The sequence below is a fragment of the Felis catus genome, chromosome A1 (genome assembly GCF_018350175.1).
Source record: "Felis catus isolate Fca126 chromosome A1, F.catus_Fca126_mat1.0, whole genome shotgun sequence".
In the NCBI taxonomy this organism is placed as follows: Eukaryota; Metazoa; Chordata; class Mammalia; order Carnivora; family Felidae; genus Felis; species Felis catus.
In genome coordinates this window covers 174,131,424-174,151,200 of record NC_058368.1, presented here as the reverse complement: position 1 = coordinate 174,151,200, position 19,777 = coordinate 174,131,424, and the positions used below count along the sequence as shown (strand labels likewise).

Genomic DNA, 19,777 nt, shown 5'->3' with positions numbered 1-19,777 from the left:
GGGGACCTGGCACCTATATTTTATTTCTGGCTTCTGTGGCCTTAGCTGAAACTGAGATAGAAACAATCCAGTTTGACACCCTATTACACATACATCATGTCACTGAATGTTCACAATGACCCTGCAACACAGATGTCTTTATCTCCATTCTGAAGATAGGGAAACTAAGGCTCAGAGAGTCCTTCCTCTCTGGCCTCTGAGATTGGATAAATGTTCACAAAGTCCTCTTCTCTCAGTTGCCCTAGAGCGATATGGGTATTGCTGTTCTCAGGATCCGGTCATCTGTTGTGTTCTCTGTAGGACTGCGCCTCTCACCCAGTTCTCTAACCCCAACCAGGCAGCACCCAGAGGAACTGCTGACCCTGATCAGCTGGACCTCTTGTCCACCGCTTCGATAAGCAGCTTGGTGGGGAGATAAATGGCTGTGATTATTAGCCTCAAATGAGGTTTAGGGATTATCTGTGGATTTTCTCTATCCCTGTGGCAGGCACAACGGAGAGGGGAGGGGCTACGATTTCAGAACCCAGAACAACCAAAACATTCATGACTTGAATTGCGCCAAATCTCGAGGGTCAAATGGGTTTGCGTTTGGATCTAAGCTCTGTGACCCTGGACAAACCACTTCACCTCCCGGAACCTGTTACTTTTCTCTGTACAAGGAAATGGAGACATGCTAAGAATGTTCTTCCACATCAGAAGAGGATCACTCTCCAAAGCTCTGGTTTGAAGGACTGTGCTCACAACTGCAAAGCTCTACATCAGTTACTTCTAGCATCTTATCCCCTTTTGCGTCTCCTCAACAATGTCTTGAAGGAGCAAACTGAATTACTATATAAAACAACAACATCAATACGAGCAGCCAACATTTACTGAGCTTCTTATATGCAAACACTTTACAGGCCTGTTACTATTTAATCCTCTCAATAAGCTTAAAAAATAGCTTCTATTTCATGCAAGTAAATTTGGTTTCATGCAGCTTGCCCAATGTCACAAAGTCGGTGAGGGGAAGACCAGACGGAGGACCCAAGTTCTATTCCCTAAAGCCAATATTTAAACTCTCTGCTAAATGTCTCAATGGCATATGCCATGATTTCTGTAGGATATTCTGCTGGGGGCTTGAACTGGTGTCATTAGAGTAATCTTTATGCAATCTGATTGAACTACTTTTATGAGCACATACCATACTCGCCTCTCTGAGTCCCTGTTTCTTCATCTATAAACTGGAGGTGATAACACTTCCCTTCAAATGGCTGTTTTGAGGATTGAGTGAAATACAATAAAAGTTCAAGAAATATCGGTTTTCCTTCTTTTCCTCTCAAAAATTAATATAAGTTGATTTGTTGAAATAATGACAACTGGGACTTAACATCAATAAAAACGGGAAAAGAAGTCAGGTATGAAATTGATAATGTTGGAATTGTCTACCTACCTACTCAGTGTGTCACATAATTCTGCAACTTTTGAGATGCTGTGCATTGCTCTGACATGAGAGCTAGACGATACGGAACACAGAGTGGAGAGGGGCCATATTCTCACCGATTCAACAAACATTCATTGAGCCACTTCCCGTAGCCCTGTGGTTTCAGTGAAAAACACAATCGACACAATCCTTGTCTTCACGGCGATTACATTCTGGTGAGAGAAGCAGAATAAATAAATAAATAAATAAATAAATAAATAAATAAATAAATAAATAAATAAAAAGATGCTTTCAAAGAGGAGCAAGTGTTATCAAAGACAAAGCAAGGTAATCATCTAGAGTGTAACTTGGGAAGAGAATGGGGCTATTTTAGAGAATGTGGGCAGAGAAGCCTTGTGTGACAAGACATTTGGCACAAAAGCCTGCAAACTGGGAGCTGAGGCCTCTAGCTAGGAGTGAGTGGTGCGTGTTTAAGGAATGAAAAGAAACTTTGTGGCTGGTGTGGAGAGAGTAACAGGTTAAGTAGTAGAATAATACCATCATATAGATAGGTGGGGGCCAGAGGGTGCAAAACCTTAAAGGGAGTTTGAGTTTTATTCTGAGTTCAACAGGAAAGATGCCATTAGAAGTTTAGCAGACTAACAACTTGATCTGTTTTATACTTGCATTTAGTTTATTTTATCTTTAAATTTTTTATGTATTTATTTTGAGAGAGAGAGAGAGAGACTGAGCAAGGGCAGAGAGAGAGGGAGACAGAATCCTAAGTAGGCTCTGCACTATCAGCACAAAGCCCAATGCGGGGTCCAAACTCACAAATCAGGAGATCATGCCCTGAGCTGAAATCAAGAGTTGGACCCTTAACTGACTGAACCGCCCAGGCACTCCTGTTTTATACTTTTAAAAGCTACATTGGACCCAAATGAATATGGACACTTAGTTTATAACAAAGCAAACAGAACAGTTGGGGGGGGGGGTAGTTTCTTTTTCCTTTCAATAAAGAGTGCTGTGTCAATAGAGTAGCCATATGGCCAAAATATACTTAATCTTTATCCCTGTCTCATACCCACATTAAAATCAATTCTATATGGACTGTAAATCTAAATATAAAAGGTAAAACAATAAGGATTCTAAAAGATAACAAGGAGAATGTTTTTTTGACCTTGGAGAGACAAAAGTTTCTCTAAGCAGAACACAAAAAGCGCCAACTGTAAAGGAAAGAAATGATACATTGACCTATGATAAAAGTAGCAACTTCTGTTCATCAAAAGACACCAACAACAAAGGGAAAGGGTAAGCCGCAGCCTGGGGGAAGATATTTACAATCTATATGGCTTCAAGGGATTCCTACCCAGAACATACAAAGAACTCCTACAAATCAATAAAAAAGCAACATATCAGAATAAAAGAATTGACAAAAGACAGAAGTAAGCCCTTCACAAAAGTTTTCCAAATAGTCATTAAACATGTGGAAAAGTACTTCATTAGTCATCAGATAAATTCAAATTAAAACCTCTACATACAGAGAATGACTAAAAGTAAAAATAGATTGACCATACCAAACGTTGGTGAGGATGTAGAAGAACAGAACTCTCATATCCAGCTTATGGGAGTGCAAATTGGTATTCTCCACTTCAGAGAACTGTTTGAAAGTGTCTACTAAAGCTGTATATCTGCACACTTTACCCGTTTATTCCATTCCTAGGAATACACCCAACAAAAACCCTTACCCATATGTATCAAAAGATCTATACAAAATTTGGAAACAACCCAAAAATCAATCAAAACACTGAGATCCAGTCATAGAGTGGAATACTACACAGTAATAAAAAGTAAGACATTGCTGACACAGGCAACAACATGAATGAATCTCACAAATGCGATAGCAAGCAAAAGAAGCCACACACAAAAGCATACGTACTCCATGATTTCGTACATCAGTAGCATTAATCTGTAGTGTCAGAAGTCAAAACTGTGTTACCTCCGAGGAGGAGTAAGGGGGTAGCAACTGGGGTGCTATGATGAAGACTCATACTGTTCCATTTTACTATCTGGGTGCTGGTCGCACAATTGTGCTCATTTTGTGAAAATTAATTAAACTGTTTATAGGACTTGTGCTCTTTTCTTTCTAAGATATATAGGTTAAAAATCACTTGGAGAAGCAAGAATGAAACCAGAGAGACCAGTTAAGAAACTTAACAGCAGTCCAGGCAGGAGATCATGATGGCATGGAAGGGAGGAATGTGGTGGAGAGGGAGAGAAGTAGACTAAGTTAGGATGTATTCTGGTGGAAGAGCTTAAATGATTTGCTGACGGATTGGATGCTGAGAGAAAGGAAGAATTCTATACTGCCTCCCTTCTATACTGTGGCCCCAGGGGCTAGGCAGATGTGGAACCACTCGTCCACATGAGGAAGACCAGGAAAGGAATCAGCACCATTGATATACTTTCATATGTTACCTCATTTATGTCACCCAGCAACCTTCCTTGGTACCTATTTTTTATCCCCATTTTACAGAAAAGGAAGCTGAGGCTCTCAGAAATGAAATTACTTATCCAGGCTTACACAGGTCTAGGAGGAAACAGAATGGGAAGACTGTACCCAGGAGACAGTCAGATAGTGTTGGAGCCTGCAGACTCAAGTCAAACAGCCAAGGTTTAAACCTGCCTCTGTCAGCATGCAACCTTCAGCAAGTCTCTTCTCTTTTCTATATCTGTAAAGTGGGGATAAGAATCATACCCTCCTCATAGGGTTAATATATGTCAAGAGCTTTAACGGAGCCTAATGCAAGTCAGCCATCTGTAAGTTAGCCATATCAGGGTCCATGTGGACTTCCCAGAGGGGTGGAGAAACAGAAGGTGGAAGCTAGTTCTTGAGCCAAGATTGAGTTCCATTAGCATGGTGATTGCCCCTTAAAACACTGAAACAAATGACGGCATATAATGTTATTGCCACATAATAGAGACCATCGGGACAAAACTCCAAGAGCCAAAAGACATAAAGTGCATACAACAGAGGAAATCCTGGCTTGGATGGGTGTTGGCCACCTGGGGGCCAATACGCTTTTCTTTACATTAGAGAAGAAAATTGTTGCAATTATTTAGCAACCATTTTGGAGGGCTAAATTCCAGCTTCCCCAAGGTGCTCCAAGGTAGAGGGCAATAAGGTTTTACTTTCCAGAGTCAGTAGTCAAAGAATTCTGCACTCTTGGATTAAGTTATACTTCTCACCACTTCTCTCTTATTTGAATTATTTTTTTTAGTTGTTCTTTTTTTGAGAGAGTGCAGAAGGGGCAGAGAGAGAACGGGAGAGACAGAATCCCAAGAAGGCGTTGCAGTGCCAACGCAGAGCCCAACGTGGGACTCGAACCCATGAACCATGACCTGAACCAAAATCAAGACTAGAACGCTCAACCAATGAGCTACCCAGGTGCCCCTCTCTTATTTGAATTATTGCAGCAGCCTCTAAACTGAACTCCTCCAACTTCTTCCTCTTCCACAAATGCTTCCTTAGCACCTACATCCGTGGTCATTGCTGGGTGCTAGGGAACAATAAGAACAAACCCATAGGTATGATGCCCTCATGGAGCTTCAGGTCCACATCACTCCAGAGTGATATTTCTGTTACTAGAAAGCACTTTACAAATTGTAAAGCACTGGTCCAGTGTTGCTACTGTAGGATAATCAAGGTAATGATAGCAGCTGTTAAAACAGAGCTCTTGCCTTTCAACGTGGCTGTCTGCTGCCTGTAGGATAAAGGCATAAGCCAAGTCCAAACTGGATTCCAGCCTCATTTCCTAGCCCCCATCCCTTATCGCAGTCTCATACTCCATACTCACCAAACCACTGAGAGTCCCTTTATTTCCACACCCCGAGGCCCTTGAATTTTCCATTTTTTTCTGTCTGAAATACTCTTCACCTGCTGTCTGCCTACAAACTCCCACTTAATCCTTCAAGATCCAGTTCCAACCTCTTGCAACTCCTCCCTCCATGCGGGTTCATCTCTCCCTCTTCTCCTTTTTGCAGCACTCTCCGTATGGTTGTTTCTCAGTAGAGGTTAAGATACAACAGAATGACCTAAGAATCACCTTCAAATCTTGTGCCAACCCTGCTCACCAGCCATCTGGATTCAGTATGTCTGGGGTGCATTAATGGCTAAGAATTCAGGGTTCAAGTCAAACAAACTCAGATTAAGCCCAAGCTTAGCTGTTTACCAGCCTCATGACCTTGCCCAGGTTGCTTAACCTTCTCAAGGTTCTGTTAACTCCACAAAGTGGGAATAGAAATAGGAAGGAATGATCAGTCAAGACAAAGTGTGTAAACACTTAGTACAGCACCTGACACCTGGGAAGTGTACAAATTGTAATGGTTATTGACATTTATTTTATTTTTGAGACAGAGAGAGACAGAGCATGAATGGGGGAGGGGCAGAGAGAGAGGGAGACACAGAATCGGAAGCAGGCTCCAGGCTCTGAGCCATCAGCCCAGAGCCTGACGCGGGGCTCGAACTCACGGACCGCGAGATCATGACCTGGCTGAAGTCGGACGCTTAACCAACTGCGCCACCCAGGCGCCCCAGTAATGGTTATTGAAAGAATTTTGGTTTATTCTGACCCTGGCAGCCTATCCATTTCTTCCCCACCCTACCCATCTCCAGGTTGAGAATCATTGCTGAGTATTCATCAAATTGTACTATAATCCATTGTTTATGCACCTGTGTCTCTCACTAATGTGAGCCCTGGAGGGCAGGAGGCATGTCTTAGTTCTAGATATCCAGCACGTAGCACAGTTCTGAGAATAGCATCACCACTTGCAAGCTGTGTGATCTTGGTCAAGTCGGCCTGCCTCTTTTGGCCTCAGAGGTTTTCAGTGAATACCAAATGAGATTATGGATGTGAAAGTGTTTTGCGTGTTGTGAAGTGAGTTGTCGTTATGGCCATGCCATCCAGGGTGAGAAGGGGCTGTCATGTCACAGTCACGTACCTGTGGCCCTCCATTTCCTCTTCTTTTTCATCCCATAGAATATCAGTGTGACCCTTTTTCCTCAAATATTCTTACTTGGTGTATACCTAATAGTAAATCCCACAATGACCTGCGTAATAGCTCCAGCCTTTCCAGGGAGAGAGGGACTATAGATGCCCTGGTGTGAGGTAGGCTCCTCTCAGGATACCAGCCACTGAGAATACTGCAGCAAGCAAGACAGACATGATCCTTGCCCCAGTAGAGTTTTAATTCTAGTTGAGGGAAAGCAAATGATAAACAAATAAATCCATAAATAAAACCATTTCAGAGAATAGTAATTACTAAGCAAAAAGAAGTAGATAATGTTACAGAGTAATTGGGGGAGCAAATATTATATAGGGTGGCCAAAGGTCTTTTCAGGAGCTGACATTTGAGCCAAAATCCAAGAGACAAGAAGGATTTAGCCATGTAAAGACCAAGGTTAAAAGAGTCCTAAGTAGAGAAACAGGGGGGAAAAAAATTAAGCAACTTGGTACAAAATGGTGGTTACGCAGATGGAATTACTAAGTCAGGAGAGTGCTGGTAGTGATGAGGCAGGAGGGTTAGACAGAGATGCCCCCACGTGAGGTTTTACAGGCTGTGATTAAGAGAGACATGGGAGTGGGGAGAGGGAGAGAGAGATGAGATTGGGAGAAATCAAATGAACACTGAAGGAAAGGAAGTTACTTTGACCTCTGCTTCTCACGTGTGCATACATTCAGCAGACACAATTCAACATCTCTTGTATGTCAGTCATTGTGCTAGGAGCTGGAGATACAAAGAAAAATAAAATATGGAACCAGTTTTTATGAGCCTGGTAACTGAGAATATAAATGCCTAAGTAATTTAAATACAATATGATAAGAAGTCTCCTAGAGAGATGTAAAGGCTGAGGGAGATTAAGGAGGGAGTGACTGTGCCTTAGGAATCAGGGAAGTTCTCACTGAGAATGAGGACACTTTAACTTACAAATAAAGTGTAAGTAGTAAGGGGGAAAATGTTCCAGCCCCAGGGAGCAGCAGATGATAAGGCACTGGGGTGAACCTGTTCAGAATAAGTGATTTTCTGTCCTTTTGGAAACAGCTGGAAAGGCAGCCTGGGTCTTCCTGGTGAAGGACCTTCAGTACCACACCAAAGAGTTTGTATTTTTTATGAATGCACTGTACATATGGAAGGCTTGGAAAGCCCTCTCTAGGACATGGTACTACAGGTACTTCAACAGAGCAAGTACAAAACCTGCCTTTGGTTAACTGGTCACAGAAAAGGGGGGCAGGGAAGAGAGACTTCCAAGGCAGGAAGCCCTTTGTTCTCTAAGTGACAGAACCCTATGTTCCCAAACTTCAGGGCAGAACTGACTCTATGGAGAGCTCCCCCCATGTCTCCCTCTTGATTTCACTGCTGGCGCCCTCTCTGGTCCCCATCGCCAGCCCCCGCCTCCTATCTCAGGAAGCTTGGGTCTCCCTGGGAGCGGGTCTGCCCTTGGGGGAGGCCTCTCGGCTTTGTGCCCGGCAGCTCGGCTGACACTCGGGGCGGACCGAAGAGGGGCTGGGCGCCCCCGGTGTGCACATGTGCTAGCCCAGGCAGGAGGGAGCGCCTCCGCGGAGGAGTGCAGGAAGGGGGAAGGAGACGCGCGCCAGAATCTCGGTCCCGGGCGCCCTGGTCGGCCGCGGAGGAGCTGCAGCCTCCAACAGGTTCGTAGAACGCACGCTCGCTCTCTGCTGCTGAGCCGCCACCTCCTCCGCTGGAGCAGGTTCGCCGGAGAGACCCTAGCCATAGGCCCCGCGCCGGCGAGCTCCCTGAGGGTGGCTTCCTCCGGTCCTCTTTCCTTCTCCCGGTAGCTCTCAGCCGCCACCGGCTCTTCCGGGGAGAGGCGGAGGGAGCCACGGGCCCCTTCTCGCTTCAGCACCACCTCGGGGACAGCTCCCCTCGCCCAGCTGGGTCCTCTCCTCAGGTCAGCACTGCACCTGCCTACAACGGCCATCCGCCGGCTCCTCTCCTCGTTGGGTCCGGGTTCAGTGCCACGGCCTCCGAGGACAGTCCCTCGTCCCCGTGGACTCCGCTCCCCGCGTCAACACCGCGGTGGCAGACAGCTCTTACCGGCCGCCTGCTTCCTGGCGAGCCGCGAACAAAGCCGAGGGGCTGGGGCCTCCCGCGTTCCTTGCGGGTGGGTGGTTGCATCGATCGGGATTTCGGCTTCCACAGAGCAGTGTCTGGGGCGAGCTGGGGAGGGGAGCTCAGTCACAATCGCGCGTCTCTGGCTTGGGTCTGCAGTTCACCAAGGCCTGGCCGTGCAATGGCGGGTCCCAGTTGGAAGTCGGAAAGAGGGTGGAAGGAGAGACAGGCACAGAAGGGTCCAGGACTCCAGTGGGGCGGCTGGGCCTAGGCTAGAAGGGAGGAGTGCGCTGCCCCTTCTTCCCTCCAGACCCCCACTTCCACCCTAACTCAGGACCATGGACTTCCTTCAGAGAGCCTAACACAGATACCCGAGGCTGACAGCTGCAATCACTGACTCAGGCTGTCCCCGGAACATCCCTAGAAAGTGTGAGGCTGAGTTTCCGTGGGGGGAGGGGGCCGAGAAACCGCGGGGAAGCCTCACGAACTGGGCAGCTACTCCGCTCCCCACCTCCGGAGTGATGCCGGAGAGGAACGAATGGGGGAAGGGAGAGACCCCAGAAGCAGCAGGTTGTGAACTAGGCTTGGCTCTGGGAGGCTGCAGGTAGTAAGAAAAGAGGTTGAAGGAACATGAGAAGCTGGGAGGTTCCCAAACAGAGAAGCCAGTTCAGCGGGAGAAAACCAAATGTGGAAGAGGAAACCTTTTCTCTGTGAGCTGAAGCTGGGAGGGCCCTTGCCTCACGTGACCCTCTCAATCCCGGGTAGTCTCAACCAGAGACCCGGGAGTCCCCGTATAGGGGGCAGAGGTGATTTGCCCAAGGTCACTTAGCAATTAAGTAGAATTGGGCCTAAAGCCCGAGCTCCCAAAATCCTGGGCCTGTTGTATAACATTCATGGGGAAGTGTTTTAAAACCCCAGATACCAGGAGAAGAGCAGAGTTGTTTCCATTCTGAGTCCAAATCTCAGCTCTGTCACTTACTAGCATGTGACCTTGGGAGAGTGACCTTCTGATAAGACAGGTTAATAGTACCCACTTGTGGTGAGGATTTAATGAAATACCTATATAATAAGCTTAGGGAAGTGCCTGGCACATAATAAGTACTCAAAAAATGAGCTATCCTTTCTGCTACTATTCCCTCTGTAAACATGTGCTGAAGACCTCTTCTGTGCACTGGCTGTGCACTGGGGAGACAGAGACGTGTCCTGAGGAGGACACAGAGCAGCAAAGGAAGCAGAAAACAGTTGCAATATGATGTGATAAGTGCTATACTAAGGTGAGTACACAAGGCTATATAGGATCTCAGAGGCAGGAGTGATGAGCTGTGGGGAAAGGAGAGGAAAGGTACCTCAGACACTTGCAACTGTGTGTAAAGGCCAAGAGGTGTGAGATCAGAGCCACCAGGGTGATGTCACTGCGCCAGAAAGTCCTTAAGATGGGGAGTGTGAAATGAGAGTAGAGAGAAAAGCTGAAGCCAGCCTCCAAAGGGCCTTCTTCTGTGATGAAATATTTCAATGATATTTTAAAAAATAGAAAGAATAGTATAATAAACCCCCACATACCCGTCATCCAGCTTCAACGGTTGGCCAATTTTGTTTCATCTTTACCCACACCCACTCTCATCACACTCACACACACACACACACACACACACACACACACACACACACACACAGAGGGAGAGAGAGACATATCTTGAAGCAAACCCAAGACATCATATCACTTAGTGCAGAAGGATTTTAACATCAACAACAACAACCTGCCATTCAAATGTTGTTCTACCTTAGAAGTCTCTACCTCAAACTCTGACTTTCATTCCTCAATCTGTTCTGAACATTCCTGTCCTTAGCAGAAAGTGTTGCGAGAGATCCACCCTAAGATGATAAGCCATGTGCATTAGAGAAACTATTTCAGAAAAAAAATGGAGGGTACATCAGCCCTCAACAGATTTTACGAAGCCAGAATTGTTTATCTCCACTGCCTACACTGTGGCTAGAGGCCAGTACTGTTTGCAAGACAATAGTCAAAAGACAAATTGAGCCCATAAAGGAAAAGACAAAAGTGAGAGCTTCTCTTTCAAAGTAATCTGAACTATAAGCTTATAAGGACAGAAGGCTTGAAGTCATGGAAATCCTGGATTTGGAAATCATCAAACCCAACAGCCACTTTTTACAGATGAGGAAGACAAGGGTCAGAGATAGGAAGGAGTTTGCCCAAAGCTCCACAGTGCTGAGACCACAGCCAAGACCTTTGAACTCATAATCCAGAGTTTTTGTCAGTTCACCATTCTGCCTAGAAGATTAGGTCTTAGAGTTTCTCAGCCCCTAAAACTGGGATGCCATTTCCTTCCAGAGCTCAAAGAGGCTGGAAGGAGGAGGGAAAGTGGGGCAAGAAATGTCCTTCCTGGTTCTCAAGAGGATGACAATGTGTGGCAGTTGGTCTTTGAGATACCTTGACTCATTGCCCTTCCATATCCTTTCACAGAAAGTCTACAATGGTGGTACCTATATTCTGGCCACTGCGTGCATCTCCTGTCTCTCCCCTTGGTTCTCATTAACACATTTCTGCAGTCAGACACCCAAACCTTATTTCTGCATTTTTGCTCATCCTGCCTGTCTTAACCAGATGAATATGAAGTCTCTCTTTTCCATTTGCCCCCAACTGGGCTGCACATTCCTCTTAGCGACAGACCGCCATTTCTCTGAGATATGAGCAGTGTTTGGCCCAAGTCCTGGCAGGACGCAGAATTCTTGTGCCTTTCTGGAGCATGAAGTCTCTCCTGTTACTGATGAAATGTGATGGATGTGACGGGTATGTGTGCTCCTATCAGGCTCTGGGCACTTCACAAGTCAGCATTTTGCTTTTCAGGGATGTCCCTGCCTGCAAAATGGGGAAGGCAGTATCTCACAAGTTTCCCTGAGTCTTAGGTGGACAATTAAGGCACATGTAAGGAGTTCTAAGCATCCCTCGTGAAGGGAAGTCAGCAGAGAATGGTCAATAAAATTGCCTTATGTCTGGGAGTATGATTGCAGGCAAGGTGATAAAGATAGTGAATTTCAGCTTATGAAATTATCCCAGCTTTTAGCCTGAGGTGAGACCAGTTCAGATATATTATGTTATATTATATTATATTATATTATATTATATTATATTATATTATATTATATTATATATTATATTATATTATATTATATTATATCATATCATATCATATCATATTATATATTGCATTATATTATATTGCATTATATTATATTATATTATTATATTAATACAGGTTTTTCCACACTATCTGAAAGTTCACTTTATGTCATATCACTTTTATGGAAGACCTATGTTAGTACCTGTTTTCACTAGCCAAAAGAAATTTGAAAAGGATTTCACTTTTACAGAAAGATAATTGCTTCTTTGCTTTACACCATTTGGGTTTTAAAAAGGTTTCATAAGAATGCTCCACTTTCAAATAGCAGGGGAAACCTGTATTGTATTATCTGGGCCTAGGTGAATTTCAACAGATAAGCATTTATACTTCCTCCAACATTTACTCTTTGAGTGGCTATTCTGTGTCAGGTATGGTTACAGGTACTGAACAAGACATCTCAGATCCCTGCTTCCATGGGGCTTATAAACTTGCAGTAGACACAGTCATTAATAACAGTTAAAAAGTAAGTGTGAAGACTTTTAAGCATACAGAAGGACAGATAGGGAAGGTCTGTCTGAAATGGCAACATAAAACTAAGGCCCAAATAATAAGAAGTCAATCACGTGAGGATATGGGGCCAAACATTCCAGGCTCAGGAAATAGCTCTGGAAGAGGCCCTAAATGTGAGCCTGGACTCTTTGGGGACAGGCAGAGGGCCGTGTAGATGAGGGTGGAGAGGGGGCAGGGACCAGTCCATCATGCAGAGTCTTCTAAGCCACGGTCAGGATTTGGGATTTTATTCTAAATTCAGTGGATTATCACTGGATGATTTTAAGCAGGAGCGTGATAAAAACTGCTTTTGCTTTAAAAAGATGCCTCTGGTTACTGCATTGAGGAATGGGTGATACGAGTATGCTGGGCTGGGCATCAAGCAGGCAGAGAAGGTGAGACACAGCTTCACCCCTTGAGATGCTCAGCATCCAGCAGAGGAGACAGGACATGAACCAGAATGCAGAACCCTGCGGGAAGGGCAGCCATGGGGAGGGATGTGCAAGGCATTATGGGAACACAGAGCCAAGAAGAACTCATTCAGTCTGGGAGGCACTGGGCAGGGGTTTGTGGAAGTGGGCCATGGCTGTTGGATTGCACTTAGAAAAGGAGAGGGTAGGGCTGGTGCCCAGGACAGAGAAAGGCAACTTACCAGCAACAGAGTGCCTGAAATGGGAGCCGGACTGTCCGGGTTCAAATCCCAACCCTGCCATTCCGTAGCTGTGTGGACTTCCACAAGTTACTTACTACTCTGCGTCTCGATGTCCTCATCTTGAAAATGGAGACGATGAGAATCACAATACTAATTTCAAGGGATTTCTGTGAGGGTTAGCCAAGTTAAATTTTGGGAAGCACTTAGTGCCTGGAAAGCACCTAGAAAGTGACATATGAATAAATAAAAATGGAGCACGTCCGAGAGCAGGAGCCTCTGGTGGAAAAAGGTCGAGTAGGAGCCCAGCTCTGAGGGACCTTGAAGACCAGGCCAGGCATGCTCACCTTCTCTGTATGCAACAAGGAGCCATTAAAGGACTTTAAGCAGGGGATCGTGGGGAGGAGAATAAGCTAAAGCCCAAAGGCCTTGAGAGGGAAAGGGACCTATCCACAGTCACACAGCCAGTTATAGGAGGGACGCTGTCCTCGGTCTCCCTGACTGATTCAGTCTCATAGCAAGGGAAGGACAGTCCGTATTTTGTTCCCCCGTTTCATTCTCAGGGTTAGAAGGAGGCCTCGGTAACTCACAGTAAGTGTTTGTGGAGCACACGACTAAATCAAATCACGCAGGGAAAGTCAGAAGCCTTGGATTCCCAAGAAGGTCAATGCGTTTTGGACCGTGGAGAAGCTGCTCTCGAGAAAACAGACCAAACTCCTAGAGATGTTGACCTGGGGGCCTCCAGCCCTCTGAACCCCAGGTCCTCCTGTGACCGAAGACACTGCCGCCCACGCTGCCCCGGACACCTACTCAAGCTACAACGAGCATTGCTGCATAGGTTCAGAAGTTAACCTTGGTGAAGTGCCTGGAAGATGAAAAGTGTTCCCCAGACATCCAGGGTGGTAATTGCCACTGCGGAGAAGATGCATCTCTACATTTGCAAGAGGCGGGCCTTTGTGTTCCACCAGAAAACAGCCATTAGAATTCCTGTCTCTGACTCGTCACGAAGCTGTGACAGCCTGGCGGGCAAGGAGGGTCTTGCAGTTCAAGCAGCAGATGGCGGGACACTCAGAGGAACTCGGATGCAGCTATCCATTCCTGAATGCCTGCCTGCTCCAGGCAGGGCGTGGGGCCCGGCGCATCCTGGAGACAGCCCCAGCCCCAGCACATCCTGCCGGTGACTTTGGGCAAGTCCCATCATTCCTCTGAGCTTCAAGTTCATCATCTAAACAATGGGGATAATACCGCTGGCCCCACTGGGTCATTTTGTTTTTGATTCTGACCATGTGGGGTTCAGGTTGTAATCCCATTTCACAAATGTGGAAACTGAAGCCCAGGGTATGGCTCACCAGTTCCTCAATACTCACTGAGCACCTGTGATGGGCCAGTAGCTGTTGGAGGAGCTGGAAAGACAATGAAGAATAAGACAGACAAGACAAGGTCCAGGCTGTCCCTGAGCTCACGTTCTATTCGAGAGACAGAAAAGAAGCAAGTCAACAATAAAATCATTTCACCAAGTTATACAAGCGCTAGGAAGGAAATAAGAGAGGGGTGTGTCAAGGAGGCAGGGGCTGTTGGGGCTGTTTACATAAGGCAGGCAGGGCTTGAAGGAACAGGCATCAAAGCTGACATCTGGACAAGGAGAAGCAGCTGGCTATGGACGAGTGCAAAGGTCCTGACGTAGGAAGAAGCTTGACAAAGGTGCGTGACGAAGTCGAGCCAGCGAGGGAGAGGGTGGTAGAGATAAGGGCAGAGAGGTTGACCGGGGCCAGAGCAGGCAGGGCCTTGACGACTGGGTGAAGCAGAGGGGTGGCATCATCTAAATCGTAGTTAAGAGTCTTCTCCCCGTCTCATCACCGGTACGGGGCCTGCTGGGGCAAAGCCCACAACAAAGTGACCACCTGGACCCCCTTTAGGCCTACGGTTCCTGCTGCCATCTCTAGAGCAGGTCAGCCAAAAGGCAAAAAAGTGATGGGTTGCCCTGCTGGGAAATAAATGCATCGGTCGGCTGGCTGGCTGCTGGGTGGGCACCGCCCCGTGCCTTGCAGGCGGCATCCCTAATGCTATGAGACAGCGAGAGGAGGGAGAAGACATAAGGCCGCTGGACTGGGGGGTGAGGCGAGGGAGAGAGGCACCTGCCTCAGGTGCAAAATGTAGAAGCGTGCCAAAAAATGCAGCCGTCAAGATAAATAACATGTTGTGCGGTATTTTTTTATAAACAAAATTGGAGCCAAAGAATCCATAATGAAGAAAATATTAAAATGTTTAAACGAGGACAGGATTCTAAAAGAGCCAGTTCGGGGGTAAGACAAATGGGGTGAATCAGACACGTGCAGGATCTAATCCTGACCCAGAGATGTTCGCTCAACTGCAGGAACTCTTCCTGGGCCAGGGCCCTGTTCCCACCGGAAGCCAGCATCCAGAATGGGACAGCTCATGACAAACTGAAAGTAAGAAACAGTCCTTAGTAGGCGCCTCAGAGACCACACTCCATCCTGGCTGTGGAGACAGAAACCCAAGCGGGGACCCACAGCCAGGAGGTGTCGCTTGGCAGGCAGCCCTGGAGCCACGTACCCCCAAGTGGACCTAAGTTCAAACTCACCCCTTGTATGCTCTGGGACCCTGAGTGAGGCTCAGTGCCTCTCAAGCCTCATCTGCCCCATCTGTGACCCCAGGGCTAAGAAGACCTGGTCCCCAAGAGTCAATAAGATAAGATTTGTAGCCCTCTAGCACCTGGCTACTCCAAGTGTGGTCCCTGGACCAGCAACATCAGCGTCTCCTAGGAACCTGTTAGGAATGCGGAACCTTAGCCGCATGGCAGACCCACTGAATCAGAATTCACATTTTAATGAGACCCCCAAGGGATTGGCAAGCATGTAAAAGCCTGAGAAGCTGGTCAATTCTTGGCACTTTGAAGATGCTCAATAAATGATAGCGCTGCCCCTTTGCCCACCAAACCCCAAGTTAGATCCTGACTTCAGGCAAGAGGAAAAACCCAAGAGAGGGAGAAGAGATCCCGAGGTGGCCAACTCAGTACATTTTAAACGGTCAAGTTGTAAAGCCAGGGAGTCTGGCTGGGCTCTTATACAAAACCATTTAGGTCCTCCATTATTTATCCGGAAAATGGGAAAAATAATAGCAAATACCTTATACGGTTGCTGTGAAAATAAAATGAGATAATATGAGTAAAACCTCAGCACAAAGCTCGGCACGTAGTAAGTGTTCAATAAATGCTTGCGATTGTTGCTGGTGGTGAGAGGGGTGGAGGGGGTTCAGTAAATGGCTACTGAGTACAGCCCATGTGATGAAACAGATAACATTTGTATAGCTCTTTGCCATTTATAAAGCACTTTCATCTATACCGTTTCAACAGACTCTTATAACTCCCTGGGTAAGATAGCAGGAAATATATTCATTTTACAGAGGAAAAAAAAGTCAAGGCTCAGAGAGGTAGTGATTTGGCTAAGCAAACCAGGATGTAAACCCCTAGGGTCTGAAACCAAAATCTGTGCCAGCAACAGAGCATCCAACAATAACCAAGGGAAAAGGTTAAAAATGGAATAAGATAATATTAGGCTCTAGAGATAGTGTTATTCAACCCCCTTATTTTACAGAAGGGAAACCTGAGGCCCGGGGAGAGGAAGAGACTTGTCCAAGGTCACTCAGACAGAGCAACAGCCCTGGGTCAGAAGCCAGATCACAAGGGTTCTGTCCAGAGTCCCGTCCTGTATCCAGACCCACCTCCTGCCTCTGAATGGCCAGGCTCCATCTGATGAAGCCAGTGGCACCGGCTGTGGGCGGCCCCGGCTGGTTCCCTGGGCATGTCTGCTGGACAGTAGGCATCCCAGATCCGCCTTCCTTTCCAGCCTAATCGGAGGAAGGGAGTGTAGAAGCTGGTGTTGCCAAGGTGAGAGCTGTGAGGTTGCTAGGACACAATTTGGGAGCAGTCAGGTGGCAGAAGAGGGCTTTGCTGAGCCTGGGGTAAAGATGAGGACCTGTCGTCAGGACAGACTCATCACTGGGGCCCGGAGGAGGACCTCTAACTCAGCAGGGTAGGTCAGCCAATGGGAGAGTTGAGTCTCGCAGACCTTCCACCTCTAGGCACCACCCCAGCCAGGAGGCAGAGTCTACTTCTCCCTCTACCCCAGACCTCATCAAGCACAGGTCCTGCTACCTATCCCCCCAATCCAGACCCTGCCCTCAGAAGGAGCTCCCTAGGGCACAAGCTGAGCCCTGCAGTGGCTCTCCATCACCCTCTGGGTAAAGTCCATGTCCCCCTAAAGCTCCTCATAACTGACCCCGACAACCTCCCAGCTTCATCTTTGTCCCCAAGGATCTAGCCAAGCCAAATTCCTCCAAGTGGGACCATGCTCTCTCCACACCTTTGCAGATGCTGTTCTTTCTGCCTGCAATGCCTTTCCTGCTCCTCTGGCCTCTAAGCCTCAGCTTCAGACTCACCTTCTCAGGGAAGCCCTCCCTGAGGCCTCCGGGCAGTGAGGCACCTCTGACGAGCCTGCATTTCCAGGGATGTCACCTTGTGTGTTAACTATCCACTTTCCTGTTGGTGTCCCCATTAGACTGTGGGCTTTTTACATCTCACTCCTAGAGCAAGACCCAGGTTCCAACTGTGCAAGATCAAGACTTCTCTGAGCCTCTGTGCCCTCCTCTGTGTGATGGGGATTGTGACCTTGGCCTTGCCAGGCTAATGGGAGTATTAGAGATCGTGGATGTGAAGGGCTTGGTACATCACAGATACAGCGAAAGTGCGGCCGTTGCCCTGTTGTTTATGTCAGTGCCGCCCGTGCCCAGCCCGGCGTGCTCGCTAACACGTGCACGCTCAGTGTATCCGTCACCTGCGCCGGGAGAATAGTAACCGCTGTGCGAAAGGGCTCCGAGAACAGTGAAGCCCCGTTCAAGGGTACATCATCATCATTCTGATCATCAGCACCCTTGATTCCCACCAGCCCCTAGACCTGAGTCATCCTGACATACTCTCTGCCCAGGCATTGAACAAACGGGTTCATTCACTGCACAAAAGAGTATCTACTCTGGGCCAGGAAATGTGCCAGCTGTTTGCAACTTAGCAGTAGGTAGACATTCAATACGTAATTGTGCCACCATTCTCTCCTGGCCTTCTTAAAGGTCGCCCTCCCCACCTGGCGTGCCTGTGGCCCTGCCTGAGGCCAGGGAGGTCACTCTTTGCTCTAAGATGCTCCGTGGGCAGTCAGGGGGCCCACTTCCCCACCTAGCCAGTCAGAAAACAGTAACATCTGCCCTGTTTCCAATCCAGTTGCTCGTTTTAAATTCAGCTCTGAGAGCCAGAGCATGCTTGTCCTTTTCCCTGCGGTGTCCCCAGCTTTTAGAACATGGCCTGACACAGCCATTCAGCCACTATTTACTCATTCATTCACTCACCCACCAGATATTTGTCAAGTCCCGCTAAGTGCCAGGCCCTGGGGAATCAGCGGGGCCCTGCCTCGCTGAGCTCCTAGTCTAGAGGTGGGATTGGGGGTGGAGGACATTGTGTCGGGAGGCAGCAATGCCTTGGAGCAGTGGAGGCCAAAGGGTTAGGTACTGTGGTCCCAGGGTGGTCCCAGAAGACGACCGGTCACAGAAAGGGGCTTGAGTGGGCTGATTGTTGGAGCCCCTGCTTTACCTATACTGTGTCTATCATCCAGGGCAAATCCTCAGTCCCCACCTCTGGAAACGACACAAGAATCTCCCCTTTCTTGAGTCACAGCAGGACTGTGGTTACGGGAGGAAGGGAAAACAGTCGAGGAGGTGGCACCAGGTTGTACACAGGCCCCTGAAGTTGCCGAGGCTTTGGTGCCCGGCCAGGAGAGGCCCTGACTGCAGCAGGGGGCAGAGTGGGGACTGAGGGTTCTGATCTGGCTCCACAGGCTCCCCCGGTCGGAGGTGGAGCAGAATGGCCTCCCCTCTGTGTGCCTGTGTTCTCGTCTGTAAAATGGGAGAACATCAACTTCACTAGCCCTAGCTTTGTGAGAGCAGACCTAGCAAACTTGCTGAGCACCGCTCAGTCAACAAATGTCTAATGGGTGCCCACTTTCTGTCAGGACTTGTGCAAGGCTCGGGATACAGTCATGGAATGCACCCTTGAATGCTTGGTACCTCCTAGGAGAAAGCAGAGGCAGGTAACTAAAATTTGAGGGTCTGCAATGTAATAGGTATCTTCCCAGATATTTTTAGTCAACACTGACAACAGTAATTACAACCAGCATTTATACGGCATTTAATGTAGGGGGTTGGTGCAGTTAGTAGCCCCATTTTATACATAAGGAAACTGAGGCTTGGGGAGACGTAATGGATTTTCCCAAAGCCAGAATTCAAACCCAAGTATGACTGACAGTAAATCCCATCCATTGACATAGTCAGAGATCACATTTAAGCCAGAAAGCAGTGTGGTCAGTGGTACCATACAAGAGTTGCCTGAACCAGTGACCGAGATGGGCAACTGGTGTCAGGGGAGTAGGTGAGGTGGGGCCCGGGGTTGGGTCTGATGCCAGGTAGAGTCCCATCTTGCCCAGCCCCTTGATGAAACCCAGGGGATCAGTAGTGGCCTCAGGAGAAGCAAGAGTATGTCTTTAGTGGGGCCTGGGGTTCAGTGCCCATTCAGAAAGCCAACCACCCCAAAAGTCCTCTCCCTTTACCCCTCAACACCCTCTCTTCTCTTCCAGGGATCTGTGTATCTCTGGCATGCTACCTGCTTTGCTCATTGACTGAAGGCCCCTACATCTCAGCTCAGCCAAGAAGCAAAGGTAAGAGTACTGTCCAGGGTCATTCCATGGATGGTGTTCAGGCCTCCCCACTCCTGGGGCCCCAGTGAAGGGGGTCATGATGACATTTCCCCTCTGTGATCACCAAGACCACTCCTAATTAGAAGGGAGCTGA

At 47.6% G+C, this 19,777-nt stretch overlaps 1 protein-coding gene across 1 annotated transcript in view; it reads left to right on the top strand.

The window, feature by feature from the left end:
- The first annotated feature begins 7,881 nt into the window (after positions 1 to 7,881).
- The window catches only part of CPLX2 (complexin 2), an 84,171-nt gene continuing 72,275 nt past the window's right edge, over positions 7,882 to 19,777 (top strand). Inside the window, exons 1-2 of the mRNA XM_006927899.5 lie at positions 7,882 to 8,109; positions 19,564 to 19,644. The gene's annotated coding sequence lies outside the window, so the exon portion shown is untranslated. The remainder of the gene's footprint in view (positions 8,110 to 19,563; positions 19,645 to 19,777) is intronic.